At 43.4% G+C, this 12,100-nt stretch overlaps 1 protein-coding gene across 4 annotated transcripts in view; it reads left to right on the plus strand.

Moving 5' to 3' along the window:
- LOC131108276 (zinc finger MIZ domain-containing protein 1-like) overlaps nt 1–12,100 on the plus strand; it is a 108,674-nt gene that overhangs the window by 27,091 nt on the left and 69,483 nt on the right. For all 4 annotated transcript variants that reach the window (XM_058059209.1, XM_058059206.1, XM_058059205.1 and 1 more), the window contains exon 2: nt 4,510–4,643. The gene's annotated coding sequence lies outside the window, so the exon portion shown is untranslated. The remainder of the gene's footprint in view (nt 1–4,509; nt 4,644–12,100) is intronic.

The following is a 12,100-nucleotide window of genomic DNA, read 5'->3' on the forward strand; positions in this document are numbered from 1 at the left end:
TTTTTTTTTTTTTGCTTTTCCTCTCCAGACGCTTTGCTCTCCCGCCTAACATCATCAACTGGTGTTGGCCGTGTCGGGGGGCATTGATTTTTACTGCTCTGCCCCCCCCGCCCCTTCGCTCCCTTTCTCTGGTTTAACAGTTGATGAGTAGTTGTGTTAAGACGCCAAGGGACAGCCCCGCCCGCTTTAAGGAGATGAGGTCGGCTTTTATAGCCCTTTCTCCTCCGAGAACGATGAGGCGTGTACGTTATGTGCGCGGGAACCGGGATTCACACCAGCGAGCGGCGGTAAATGTGTTTTTACAGCCGGCAAGCTTGCGTTTTGACATCTTCTGTCCCGTATTTCCTCACGCCGCCCTCTTGTACTCGTACGGTACTACTCGGTAGTATGGATAGCATTATGGATATGACATCACGCGATGGATGGAAAAGTGGAGCCAACGACTCAAAAACAACATTTTCTTTGGTCGCTGCTGTTTTGGGTAGCAATGGAACTTCTTGAATGTCATTCCAGTTACCGTGGCTTTAGGTTTGCTGATAAGGAGGGAAATACCAGAGGCCCACTATTAGAGGAATTATGGTATTTCGACTGGAAATCAGACTTCTTTCAGAAGCTGGTCAGCCTTCCCTCATAATTATGGTGCACCCCTACTAGAAGTAATACGGTACCCCATGGCAGAAGCTGGTCAGCCTTCCCTCAAATCAGTCTGATAATTATGGTGCACCTCTACTAGAAGCAGTACGGTACCCCATGGCAGAAGCTGGTCAGCCTTCCCTCATATCAGTCTGATAATTATGGTGCACCTTTACTAGAAGCAGTATGGTACCTCATGGCAGAAGCTGGTCAGCCTTCCCTCATAATTATGGTGCACCCCTACTAGAAGTAATACGGTACCCCATGGCAGAAGCTGGTCAGCCTTCCCTTATAATTATGGTGCACCCCTACTAGAAGTAATACGGTACCCCATGGCAGAAGCTGGTCAGCCTTCCCTCAAATCAGTCTGATAATTATGGTGCACCTTTACTAGAAGCAGTACGGTACCTCATGGCAGAAGCTGGTCAGCCTTCCCTTATAATTATGGTGCACCCCTACTAGAAGCAGTACGGTACCTCATGGCAGAAGCTGGTCAGCCTTCCCTCATAATTATGGTGCACCCCTACTATAAGCAGTACGGTACCTCATGGCAGAAGCTGGTCAGCCTTCCCTTATAATTATGGTGCACCCCTACTAGAAGCAGTACGGTACCCCATGGCAGAAGCTGGTCAGCCTTCCTTCATAATTGTGGTGCACCCCTACTAGAAGCAGTACGGTACCCCATGCCAGAAGCTGGTCAGCCTTCCTTCATAATTGTGGTGCACCCCTACTAGAAGCAGTATGGTATCCCATGGCAGAAGCTGGTCAGCCTTCCCTTTATAATTATGGTGCACCCCTACTAGAAGCAGTAAGGTACCCCATGGCAGAAGCTGGTCAGCCTTCTCTTATAATTATGGTGCACCCCTACTAGAAGCAGTACGGTACCTCATGGCAGAAGCTGGTCAGCCATCTCTCATAATTATGGTGCACCCCTACTATAAGCAGTACGGTACCTCATGGCAGAAGCTGGTCAGCCTTCCCTTATAATTATGGTGCACTCCTACTAGAAGCAGTACGGTACTCCATGGCAGAAGCTGGTCAGCCTTCCCTTATAATTATGGTGCACCCCTACTAGAAGCAGTACGATACCCCATGGCAGAAGCTGGTCAGCCTTCCTTCATAATTATGGTGCACCCCTACTAGAAGCAGTACGGTACCCCATGGCAGAAGCTGGTCAGCCTTCCTTCGTAATTGTGGTGCACCCCTACTAGAAGCAGTACGGTACCCCATGGCAGAAGCTGGTCAGCCTTCCTTCATAATTGTGGTGCACCCCTACTAGAAGCAGTATGGTACCCCATGGCAGAAGCTGGTCAGCCTTCCCTTTATAATTATGGTGCACCACTACTAGAAGCAGTACGGTAACTCATGGCAGAAGCTGGTCAGCCTTCCCTCATAATTATGGTGCACCTCTACTATAAGCAGTACGGTACCTCATGGCAGAAGCTGGTCAGCCTTCCCTCATAACTATGGTGCGCCCCTATTATAAGCATTACGGTACCTCATGGCAGAAGCTGGTCAGCCTTCCCTTATAATTATGGTGCACTCCTACTAGAAGCAATACGGTACCTCATGGCAGAAGCTGGTCAGCCTTCCTTCATAATTATGGTGCACTCCTACTAGAAGCAGTATGGTACCTCATGGCAGAAGCTGGTCAGCCATCTCTCATATCAGTCTGATAATTATGGTGCACCTCTACTAGAAGCAGTACGGTACCTCATGGCAGAAGCTGGTCAGCCTTCCCTCATAATTATGGTGCGCCCCTATTATAAGCATTACGGTACCTCATGGCAGAAGTTGGTCAGCCATCTCTCATATCAGTCTGATAATTATGGTGCACCCCTACTAGAAGCAGTACGGTAACCCATGGCAGAAGCTGGTCAGCCTTCCCTTTATAATTATGGTGCACCACTACTAGAAGCAGTATGGTACCTCATGGCAGAAGCTGGTCAGCCTTCCCTTATAATTATGGTGCGCCCCTACTATAAGCAGTACGGTACCTCATGGCAGAAGCTGGTCAGCCATCTCTCATATCAGTCTGATAATTATGGTGCACCACTACTATAAGCAGTACGGTACCCCATGGCAGAAGCTGGTCAGCCATCTCCTGTGATATCAGGAAGGAGCCACGGTGCTTTGCTGTGTTGTTCTCTGTGTTGTTCTCAAGTGTTTTGTCACATGACACTCAGTGTTCCAGGAGAAAGTGGGTGGCAGAAGGCCGCTCTAGTGCTCTCGGTTTCTCATAGATCTTTGCATTCTTCAGAGTGCATCATCTCGCTATTCAACGCGTACATTGTCCTCTTTTACTGCATCTGAATATCTAGTACCATGAAGTGAATGATCCCCAGTAAATATCAATATAATGAGTGTATTTGAGAAGAGAACAGCGTTAGCGTATATTCCAAGTTCTCCTTCAGCGCTCTCATTCTGAAGAGGGTCCAGCGGTGCATGTTATAGGCGGGTAATATCAGCCTTAATAGGCTTATGTGTCAGCGCTGTATGCAGCATAGACGCCCGTAAATCACATTTGTCTGCCACACCTGCTCGCCTCCTCCTATTTATGCCCCCCCCCCACCCGACCCCCCTTTACGTCCTCGTCCTTTTGGAAGCACTCCAAAACCAAACCTTCTTTCCCTCAACGCGGCCCCTTCCCCCCTGGAAGTGGGTGAGGGGAAACGAGATACTGTGTCATTGTACTACTTACTTTCTAGCAACTCACTCCATAGCAGTACTGTCAGTAGTAGTAGTACGTTATGGAATATACTGCTTGGTACTGATAGTTCTGTAGTAAGTCCACAACAGAATAAGACATGATCAGACCACTAATATACACATGGGTTACAGACAATAAAGTAGACTATAGTACACTGTACATACTCTAAGTATACAATACTGTACCATTTTTTAAAAGCAGCTGAGTGGGGAAAAAATATTATAATTAATGAAGAAATGTATATTACTTTTTGCCCTACTCAATTATTCCCTGATACAGCTGCCAATGAAAACCCAAACCTGCACGGCCTTGCGTGGGAACTTAAGCTTTGGGACTCCAGCTACACACAGCGAGAGCCATAAAAACAAGAGCACAAATGAAGAATGAAATACCGTCGTTCACCATCATATCCAATTACTTTTTATTCTCTTCTAATCTTAGCAATATAAATATAATTAATAATTATTTTAATTAAAATTATAATCTAAATATATGTATTAGCAGAAAAATCTGCAAATAGAAGTATAAGAATGAAAAAAAAATTATGGATAAAAATATAATATATATATATATATATATTTATGATATAAAAATATATACAAAAAATATATAAAATATATACAAATATATATTTATTTATTATATAAGTAGTAAGTGGGCAGTTTTTTTTAAATTCTCATGATATATAATGTAATATTTTCTTTATGTGCATGGCGCTGATGCTGACGTATGGGATGACGTACAGGCATGACCAATCTATCCAGGCCAGCGTGCTCATCCATGAATGACGTTATACGTACGTACAGTAGAGCAAATATCGTAGTACTGGAGTTGGACGAGACGCGTACGAAGGCGGCGGCGTCATGGACGCAGGATGAGGCTGACTGAGCGTCGGGCTGTTGATAACCTTTAGGAAGGAGGAACAGTATACTGTATGTACTGTATATACTGTATATACTGTATATACTGTATACTGTACACAGGCAGCAGCACGCATACATAGAGTACATATTTATGTCAGTGTGACGGCGGGCGCATCGGAGAGAGGGGCCGTGACGGTGTGCAAGTCCCCGGTGGCGTCCTGACATCCATTTTTCAGGCCGTTTGTGTCGTCCTTTTCATTCCGTAAAAGACCTTTAACAGCCTTTTTCCATCTTCCCCTCCAGGACGCCACTTGAGGAAGGAAGGGGGTCAGCGAGGGACCACGCGTGAGGAACACATGAGGGGGGCGGGCTAGGGGGGTGCAGCGACCACACCGCCAAGCACCACCACCATCACCACCGCCGCCACCGCTCCCAAGGTCAGAGTTCACGCAAGCTTCTTATACAGCGGGGGTTTGTGCACACTCTCTTCTTCCCTCCTTTTCTTCCTTTTTCGCCTTGGCTGCCCCCCCCCCCCCCACCCCCTCCGTGTAACTCTTTGAGCAGAATTGGCACGCAAAGGCAAAGTGAGGGAGCAATGTGGCTGCTTTTGATTGGACCCTCCTGGGCTGCCAGCCGGGGAGGGACTGAGCAGCTGCTGTTTATGAGGAGCAGTGCAGGATCCTGTTGGGGGGGAAAAAAAAAAGGAAAAGAAAAACCCGGCCAGTCCCCGCCGACCGGCCCCCGCCGACCGGCCCCCACACACACGTTCATACGTCGAACTGCTTGCTCCGACTCAAGAGTCGCTTTGGGGATTCATATTTGGGTGAAGGAGGGAAAAGCATGAATTCATAACATCCTTCATGAGGAGACCACGCCCCCTTCATATCAACGTTATACTTTCCTGTCGTTCGCGTCTTCTGGTCCCAAAATGGGGGTGGCGCTCGTCTCCTATTGGTGGAAAAAACGGACGTGTAACCATAATGAGTGCAGTACTCACTGCCACCAGCAGAGGTGCTGTTGGGTCCGTGTGGACGATTAACTCTCATAGGAAGGAGAAGGAGGTGCCAATCAGTACCTGCAGGGGGGGGGGCAGTCACAGGATAATTTATAGCCATCACTCAACACCCACCTTGCATTTTGAGATTTCTAGAAAAATATCAAACATATTTATGTATATTACGTACTATATACTATCCAGTATATCCCACCATAAACAACAATAACTAGACATCAAAAGTTGTTTTTTTTTTTAAGATGCAAACCGTTTTTTAAAAAGCCAAAATTGCCTAATCGCCTTATTGTTACTTTTTAAAATAAGTTAGAAATATTTTTTTTACTTTTTATTGATGTTTCCTCCTCATGATACATTCCAATACTTGCATCCTTATTCTCTAGCAGTATTCTTCTCAATGCCACAGCGGCGTGGAAACAGGAGTTCACAACATTCACAGGGATTCTCCCACCACCTTGACAATATCCTTTTCAACTGATGGTTTCCTATCGTCGAACACGGAGCCTTGTGTGATAATAGACAGTGATAAGTTATATTTTGGACATAAATAGTAGACGCCCAAAGACGCTCCAATTTAATGTATTAAAAATAATTAAAATATTTTAAATAAAAAATAAAATATTTAAAAATAAAATATTTTAAATATTAAAAAATAAAATATTTAAAAATATTAAAAAATAAAATATTTTAAATATTAAAAAATAAAATATTTAAAAATATTAAAAATATATATATAAAAATATAATTTTCCTAATTTTTCCAAAAATAAATTTCCCAAAATCCCAAAAAAAACCCTAGGATGAAAAGGTGTGAACGCATCTTTCATTCCTACCATTCCTACCAAAAGCGGCCACATGAGTTTATCTTCTGCCTCAGGATGCCATCCTCCATGACGCTCTCCGTGGTGCTTGCTGCCATGTTGCCTTTGCCTCACCTGCAGTCGGCTTGGCTAGCAGGGATTAAGGGTGAGGATTGAGGCGCCGGTGCTGGATGGGCGGGTGCCATCCAGGCTACAAATAAATAAATAAAAGAGCTGGTTAATCTTCCTAGGTGTGTGTGTGTGTGTGTGTGTGTGTGTGTGCACTGAGCAGGGCCATCACCACTACCACACGGGAAACATCTGCCTCACACACACACACACACACACGAGGAGCAGGGATCAGCCAAAGCGATTAGCACACGGACGTCAGAGCATAGAAAGCGAGCGGTTTAACACACACTGCAGAGAGAGAGAGAGAGAGAGAGAGAGAGAGAGAGAGAGAGAGAGAGAGAGAGAGAGAGAGAGAGAGAGAGAGAGAGAGATGCTGAAAGTCCAGGAAGTTTTCCTTTTGCGGCGTATGAACTATCATACCATCACATGAAGACCTTAGCTCCAAGACAGCAGCATCCACAACATCCCGGGCTGAGTCATGTGGATGGGCGGGATTAGTTGTTGGCGACGTCCCGTCACGGCTGCAAACGCGCCTGAGCGGCATCGGCATAGCGTGTCGACTGTCGGTGCGAGAACATTGCGCCGCTTGTGGAGAACTCTTGTGTGTTTGTTTGCGCCTTGACCCCACAACACTGTAAAAAATATGGCAGAAAATGCCACGGTTGCCCCTTTTTTAGACGTTTAAACATCCTCGGAAGGAAAGTGGCGGGCCGGGAGGCTGCGGGGAGGTCATCGGGGTGACTTCTCTGCCGCATCGATCCATCACTTTGCCTGTAGGATAATGTCATCACGGCCCCGTGGCAAGTATCATTACGTTATATAATCCATAGACGGACACGTGAGGCCGTTTGTTGATGCGTGGCTTCCTGCGGGCACCACACTTCCTGGTGCAGCCAGCAGAGGCGCTGTTGATCGCTAATTCAGCTGCTGTCTGAAGAAGAAGAGGAATGGGACGTGGAACTCCATTTTGTACTTTTTAAGCAGAAAGCAACTCTCCTATCCCGTTAAGGGGACCTATGGCCACGTTTTCCGAAAAGCAATGGTATACATGGAAAGGAATATTCCAATCGCTATAATCAGCCAGAAAAGTCAATGGGGCATGCCCAGTAAAACGTAAACGCCAACATCACGTGATACCGACTTCTTCGAGTTCTTTCCGTTTTAGCAAATAACCCGAATGGAATTGGAATATTTAGGTCAGGGGTGGGCAAACTTTTTGACTCGCGGGCCGCATTAATTTAACAAAATTGACGGGGGGGGGGATTATGTAGTATTTTACACGTAACAGTCCATTTTTACACCTATATTTTTACACATATTTTACATGTAAAAGTGTCATGCAATCTGCTATATGTGCACTTTGAAATCATTTATTTGATGTAAAGTGTGTTTCTCAATGTATTATTATTATTATTATTTTTATTAGAATTATTATTATTATTAGTTATATTAATGTTATTATATTATTATTATTATTTTGTTATATTAATAATATTACTAGCATTATTATATTAATATTATTAACAACAATATTAATATAATAGTAGTATTATTATCATTATTTGTATTACTATTATTGTGCTTGTGCTCCTTTTTCCAGGAGTATTTTGTAATATTACTACCATTATTATATTAATATTATTAACAACAATATTAATATAATAGTAGTATTGTTATCATTATTGACAACATTATTATTATTATTATTATTATTATTATTATTATTATTATTATTATTATGTGCTTGTGTCCCTTTTTACAGGAGCATTTTGTAACAGACCACATCAAATAACGAAATTGATAAAGCAGCTACCTCAACCATCAAAAAATTGGCCCAAGCCACGATGCCAGGTTGTATGTTGAGTTCAAATGAAATATTTGGAAAAAACAGGCGGGCCATATTGAAACACTTGGCGGGCCGGATGTGGCCCCCGGGCCGTAGTTTGCCCACCCCTGATTTAGGTCCATGTATACGTGGCTAATGATGCTAATTTTTGGGCCCTTTGTATTGAGTTTTGTATTGGACTCCTGTAGAGCAGCTACACACAATAACCGGCACAAAGCTTTCTAGTTCTTTCAGAATCTGCACCTATTCAGTTGTATTTCTTTGGATGGTGTGGTTCCCGCAAAAACGGTCTGTTTTAATGTGTTCCGCCCAAGCACGCCCACTCCGCCGTGGTTGGGCACACGCGCCGCTAGCTGCGAACGGTATTAACGTTGATGATAAACAGCGATGTATCTTTTTTATGTGAAGTTGGTTCCGTGTGTGGAGAACGTCTATTTACATCTAAGATGAAAAATAAATAATATCTCGTATTTTTTTTTCGTATTAAAACACAACATGATGAAAATATCTAGCTAACCCCTGCTAGCTTCTATTCCCGCTCCGGACGAGGAGATTGAGCCATCGTTTGTGACCATTTCAACCTCATCCATCGTTCTTCCAGTCTCCATTTGTGACCGTTCCTCTTGGCCCGGGATTTTCTTGCTGCCATTTTCTTTGTTTACCTCGGAAGAAAAGGTAAACAGTCTTTGGAAATGAGAATCAGCCCTTGCATCAGCGGCTTCTTTTCTCCCGTGTGTGATTTTCCTCAGGTAAATGGATGTCTGTGGACTTATCTAAACGGCGGGGTTGGATCTCGGCGGTCTCAATGATAGAATTAGGCCAAAAAACAAGCATCATTCTTCAAGGAATTCCACCCCGGGGCTCCGCAGCTTAGACGACTTTGCGCTGGCGAAGACGATATTTTTATCCTGGCTGATATTCATTGTGGTTATCGTCGTCTGGCAGAGCGTTTCTCGCAAGGAGCGTTTCTCGCTGGCCGCCTCACAGAGCTTTAGAAAATGGAGAGAGTGGGAGGATGAGAGAGAACATTGTATTCTCTCTTCTCTCTCCCAGCTTAGGAACGCCAGCGGAACAGGTTGTGTGAGGATATCTGCAACGGGGAACGATGTCCCACTCTGCCTGGGGGCCACCTTTTACCCCCGCCGACCGGGACCGGGCCGCTCTCTGCACGTTCCTCAGCATGTTAGCGCTTTGCTCCTGCGTCATGTTCTCGTCGGCAGGGATTTGTTTACCTTTCGGGGTAATGATGTGGAGTGCATGGGAAAGCGGGAAGGAACAGGAACAGTTAAATTGCAGTAGTTTGGTTTGTAATGCTATATAATACCTGCCCCCACTTTTTCCATGTATGGGGATGTGTTGGGGGGGGGGGCGAAAAAAACCCTGATATTTTATATTATTTATATATAAAATATTATTTTATTTATATTATTATTTATTTATATATTTATTTATTTTTATTCAATATTTTATTTAATTTATTTTTATTTTAAAATTATTTTATTTTATTTATTTTTATTTTAAAATTATTTTATTATTTCTTTTATTATTTATAAATTTATTTATAATACTAGCCCCCACTTTTTCCATGTATGGGGATGTGTGTGTGTGGGGGGGGGGGCGAAAAAACCCTGACATTTTATATTATTTATATATAAAATATTATTTTATTTATATTATTATTTAGTTATATATATATATATATATATATATTTATTTTTTATTAAATATTTTATTTTATTTATTTTTATTTTAAATTATTTTATTTTATTTATTTTTATTTTAAAATTATTTTATTATTTTATTATTTATAAATTTATTTATAATACTAGCACCCACTTTTTCCATGTATGGGTGTGTGTGGGGGGGGCTAAAAAAAAAACTGATATTTTATATTATTTATATATATTTATAAAATATTTTAATTATAATATTATTTATATTATCTTTATTTTATAAAATATTTTATTTTATAAAATATTTTATTTTATTTATTTTAAATATTTATTTTATTATATAATTTTTTTGATATTATACATATAATAATTTATATTCTTATTATATTCATATTTCCAAACAAGCAAAAGTGAAACTTAAATGCAGCGTAGCCTTGGTTAGCATATGTCATGTTTCAGCTGGGTGCTGTGTATTGTGTTGGGGGGGGGGGGGCACGGGATGAGACGACGCGTGAGATCGTGTCCATCAGAATGAGACGAAATTTAAAATCATCAAACTTTATTTAACAGATTCTTTGCAATCGCCTTTTTCCCTCCTAATTTCTACGACGTTACCTTGCATTGCTCCTCACGTAGCTCCCTTGCTGACCCCCCCACCCCCCCCCAAGACATGAGGAAAACAGACATGCACGCCTAATCCCCCCCCCCCCCCCCCCAAAAAAAAAGCAGGATTGTACTGTGTTTCCACAGACACGAGCATAATCCGCTCCAACGCCGCCATCTTTGTGTTATCCATCAGCGCCGCTCCGCCGGGCGTCGTCAATTAGCGACAGGAAAACAACATTAGAGGCCTGAATGGGGTGCCGAGTGGCGGCAGGCCTGACGTGCTCGTGTTATACGATTACACAACCTGTTGGCCGTCCGCCTGTCAAGTGTCTGGCGGCGCTGATGAATGGCGGTAATACGCAGCCGTGCATCGCAACACGCCACGCCGCTCGCTCATTAATGGCTTCTCATAATGCCCGGAACGTTCCTCCAATGCCGTGCGGGAAACACCAAGCTGCCGAGGGAGAGAGAGAGAGAGAGAGAGAGAGTCGAAGCGTCAGGGTGAGAAATGGCGGTCATGAATGCTGCGTTTCCGTTGTGCCATTCAAGGCGGGAAGCAGCAGGAACACGGCGCCGTGGTTTGAATCCTTTCCAGAGGACGGTCGCACGTAACTCCGACAGACACGAGCGCGCACACAAACGTAGGAATTATTGTTTCGGAAAGCGCATCCCATATGTTCTCCTATTAGAGGCCTCCTTGTCCATCTGTGGCCTATTTGCATAGATTACCGAGCACGTGGCGGCGAAGCCAGCCCGCGCCAGCATCACAATAGGCCGCGCCGTCAGACGGGTACCCGTCGGAAGCCGAGCTTGATTGCTCTTTCTTGCCGGCTGAATCGGGACCCCCGGCTATTCAGGACCCTCCAAACTCCTCCACGTCGGGCTCTTAACAAACAGATGCGCTCCTCGCCGAGACGGCGCTCTGAGAGCTTTTAGAGGGCTGCAAATTGTTTTCAACGACGAGAGCGGCAAGTGGCGGCGGCGGCGGCGGCAGCGAGCAGCGCCCGTTTCTTCTGAAGGAGTGGAAGCCTTTATTGGATTTCACCAGCTTTCTCTTCAGCGTCATTTAGCGCAATCGCACCAAAAAAACGTACCTTTTGAGGGCGAAGAATGATCCGCTGTGATTGGCACTTTCAGAAGAGAATGAATTGCTAATGGGTGGGGGTGGGGGGGTGGGGGGGGGTGTCAGAAGATCTAACCAGCTTAAAACGTGACACAATTAGAAATACAAATATCTCATGGGACCATAAATAAATTCATCATAAATGAAGAACAGGAAGAGGTGCGTTTGTTTCGCCCTTCTGTCAGTCTTACAGTCGCTTTGTGTTGGTGGGTGAAGGCGGGGATGCTAGCGTACACACAGAGTGTACAAGAATGGAGCATAGAAATCAAATTGTCATATTGGGGGTCCGTCCACCACAGCAAGACGTACTGCTGCGGCTAAGTGCTAACGAGACCGCTAACGCCGCTCCATCGGCTATCAGTGATGTCATTTCCATCAACATCATCACATGCGATTTTTTGCAAAAATTGGCATTTTTATGGTTAATATTTGTAATAGTCAATATTATGTGTAAGTCACGGTAAAGGTTATATACTTATATACTTATATACATGGAAACATGCTCATACTTCAAAGAAGCCATTCAAGTACTTTGGTGTCGGAGGTCAGGAAAAACTCTTGGATGGAGAAACAATATTGGAAAGAAAATCTAGTAATTGTTAAACAAATGCAATAAAATAAATACAAATTAAAAAACTACAAAAATAATAAATAAATAAAATAAAATAAAATGAAATAAATGAGATAAAATAAATAAATTTAA

This window comes from Doryrhamphus excisus, chromosome 20 (genome assembly GCF_030265055.1).
Source record: "Doryrhamphus excisus isolate RoL2022-K1 chromosome 20, RoL_Dexc_1.0, whole genome shotgun sequence".
Classification (NCBI taxonomy): domain Eukaryota; kingdom Metazoa; phylum Chordata; class Actinopteri; order Syngnathiformes; family Syngnathidae; genus Doryrhamphus; species Doryrhamphus excisus.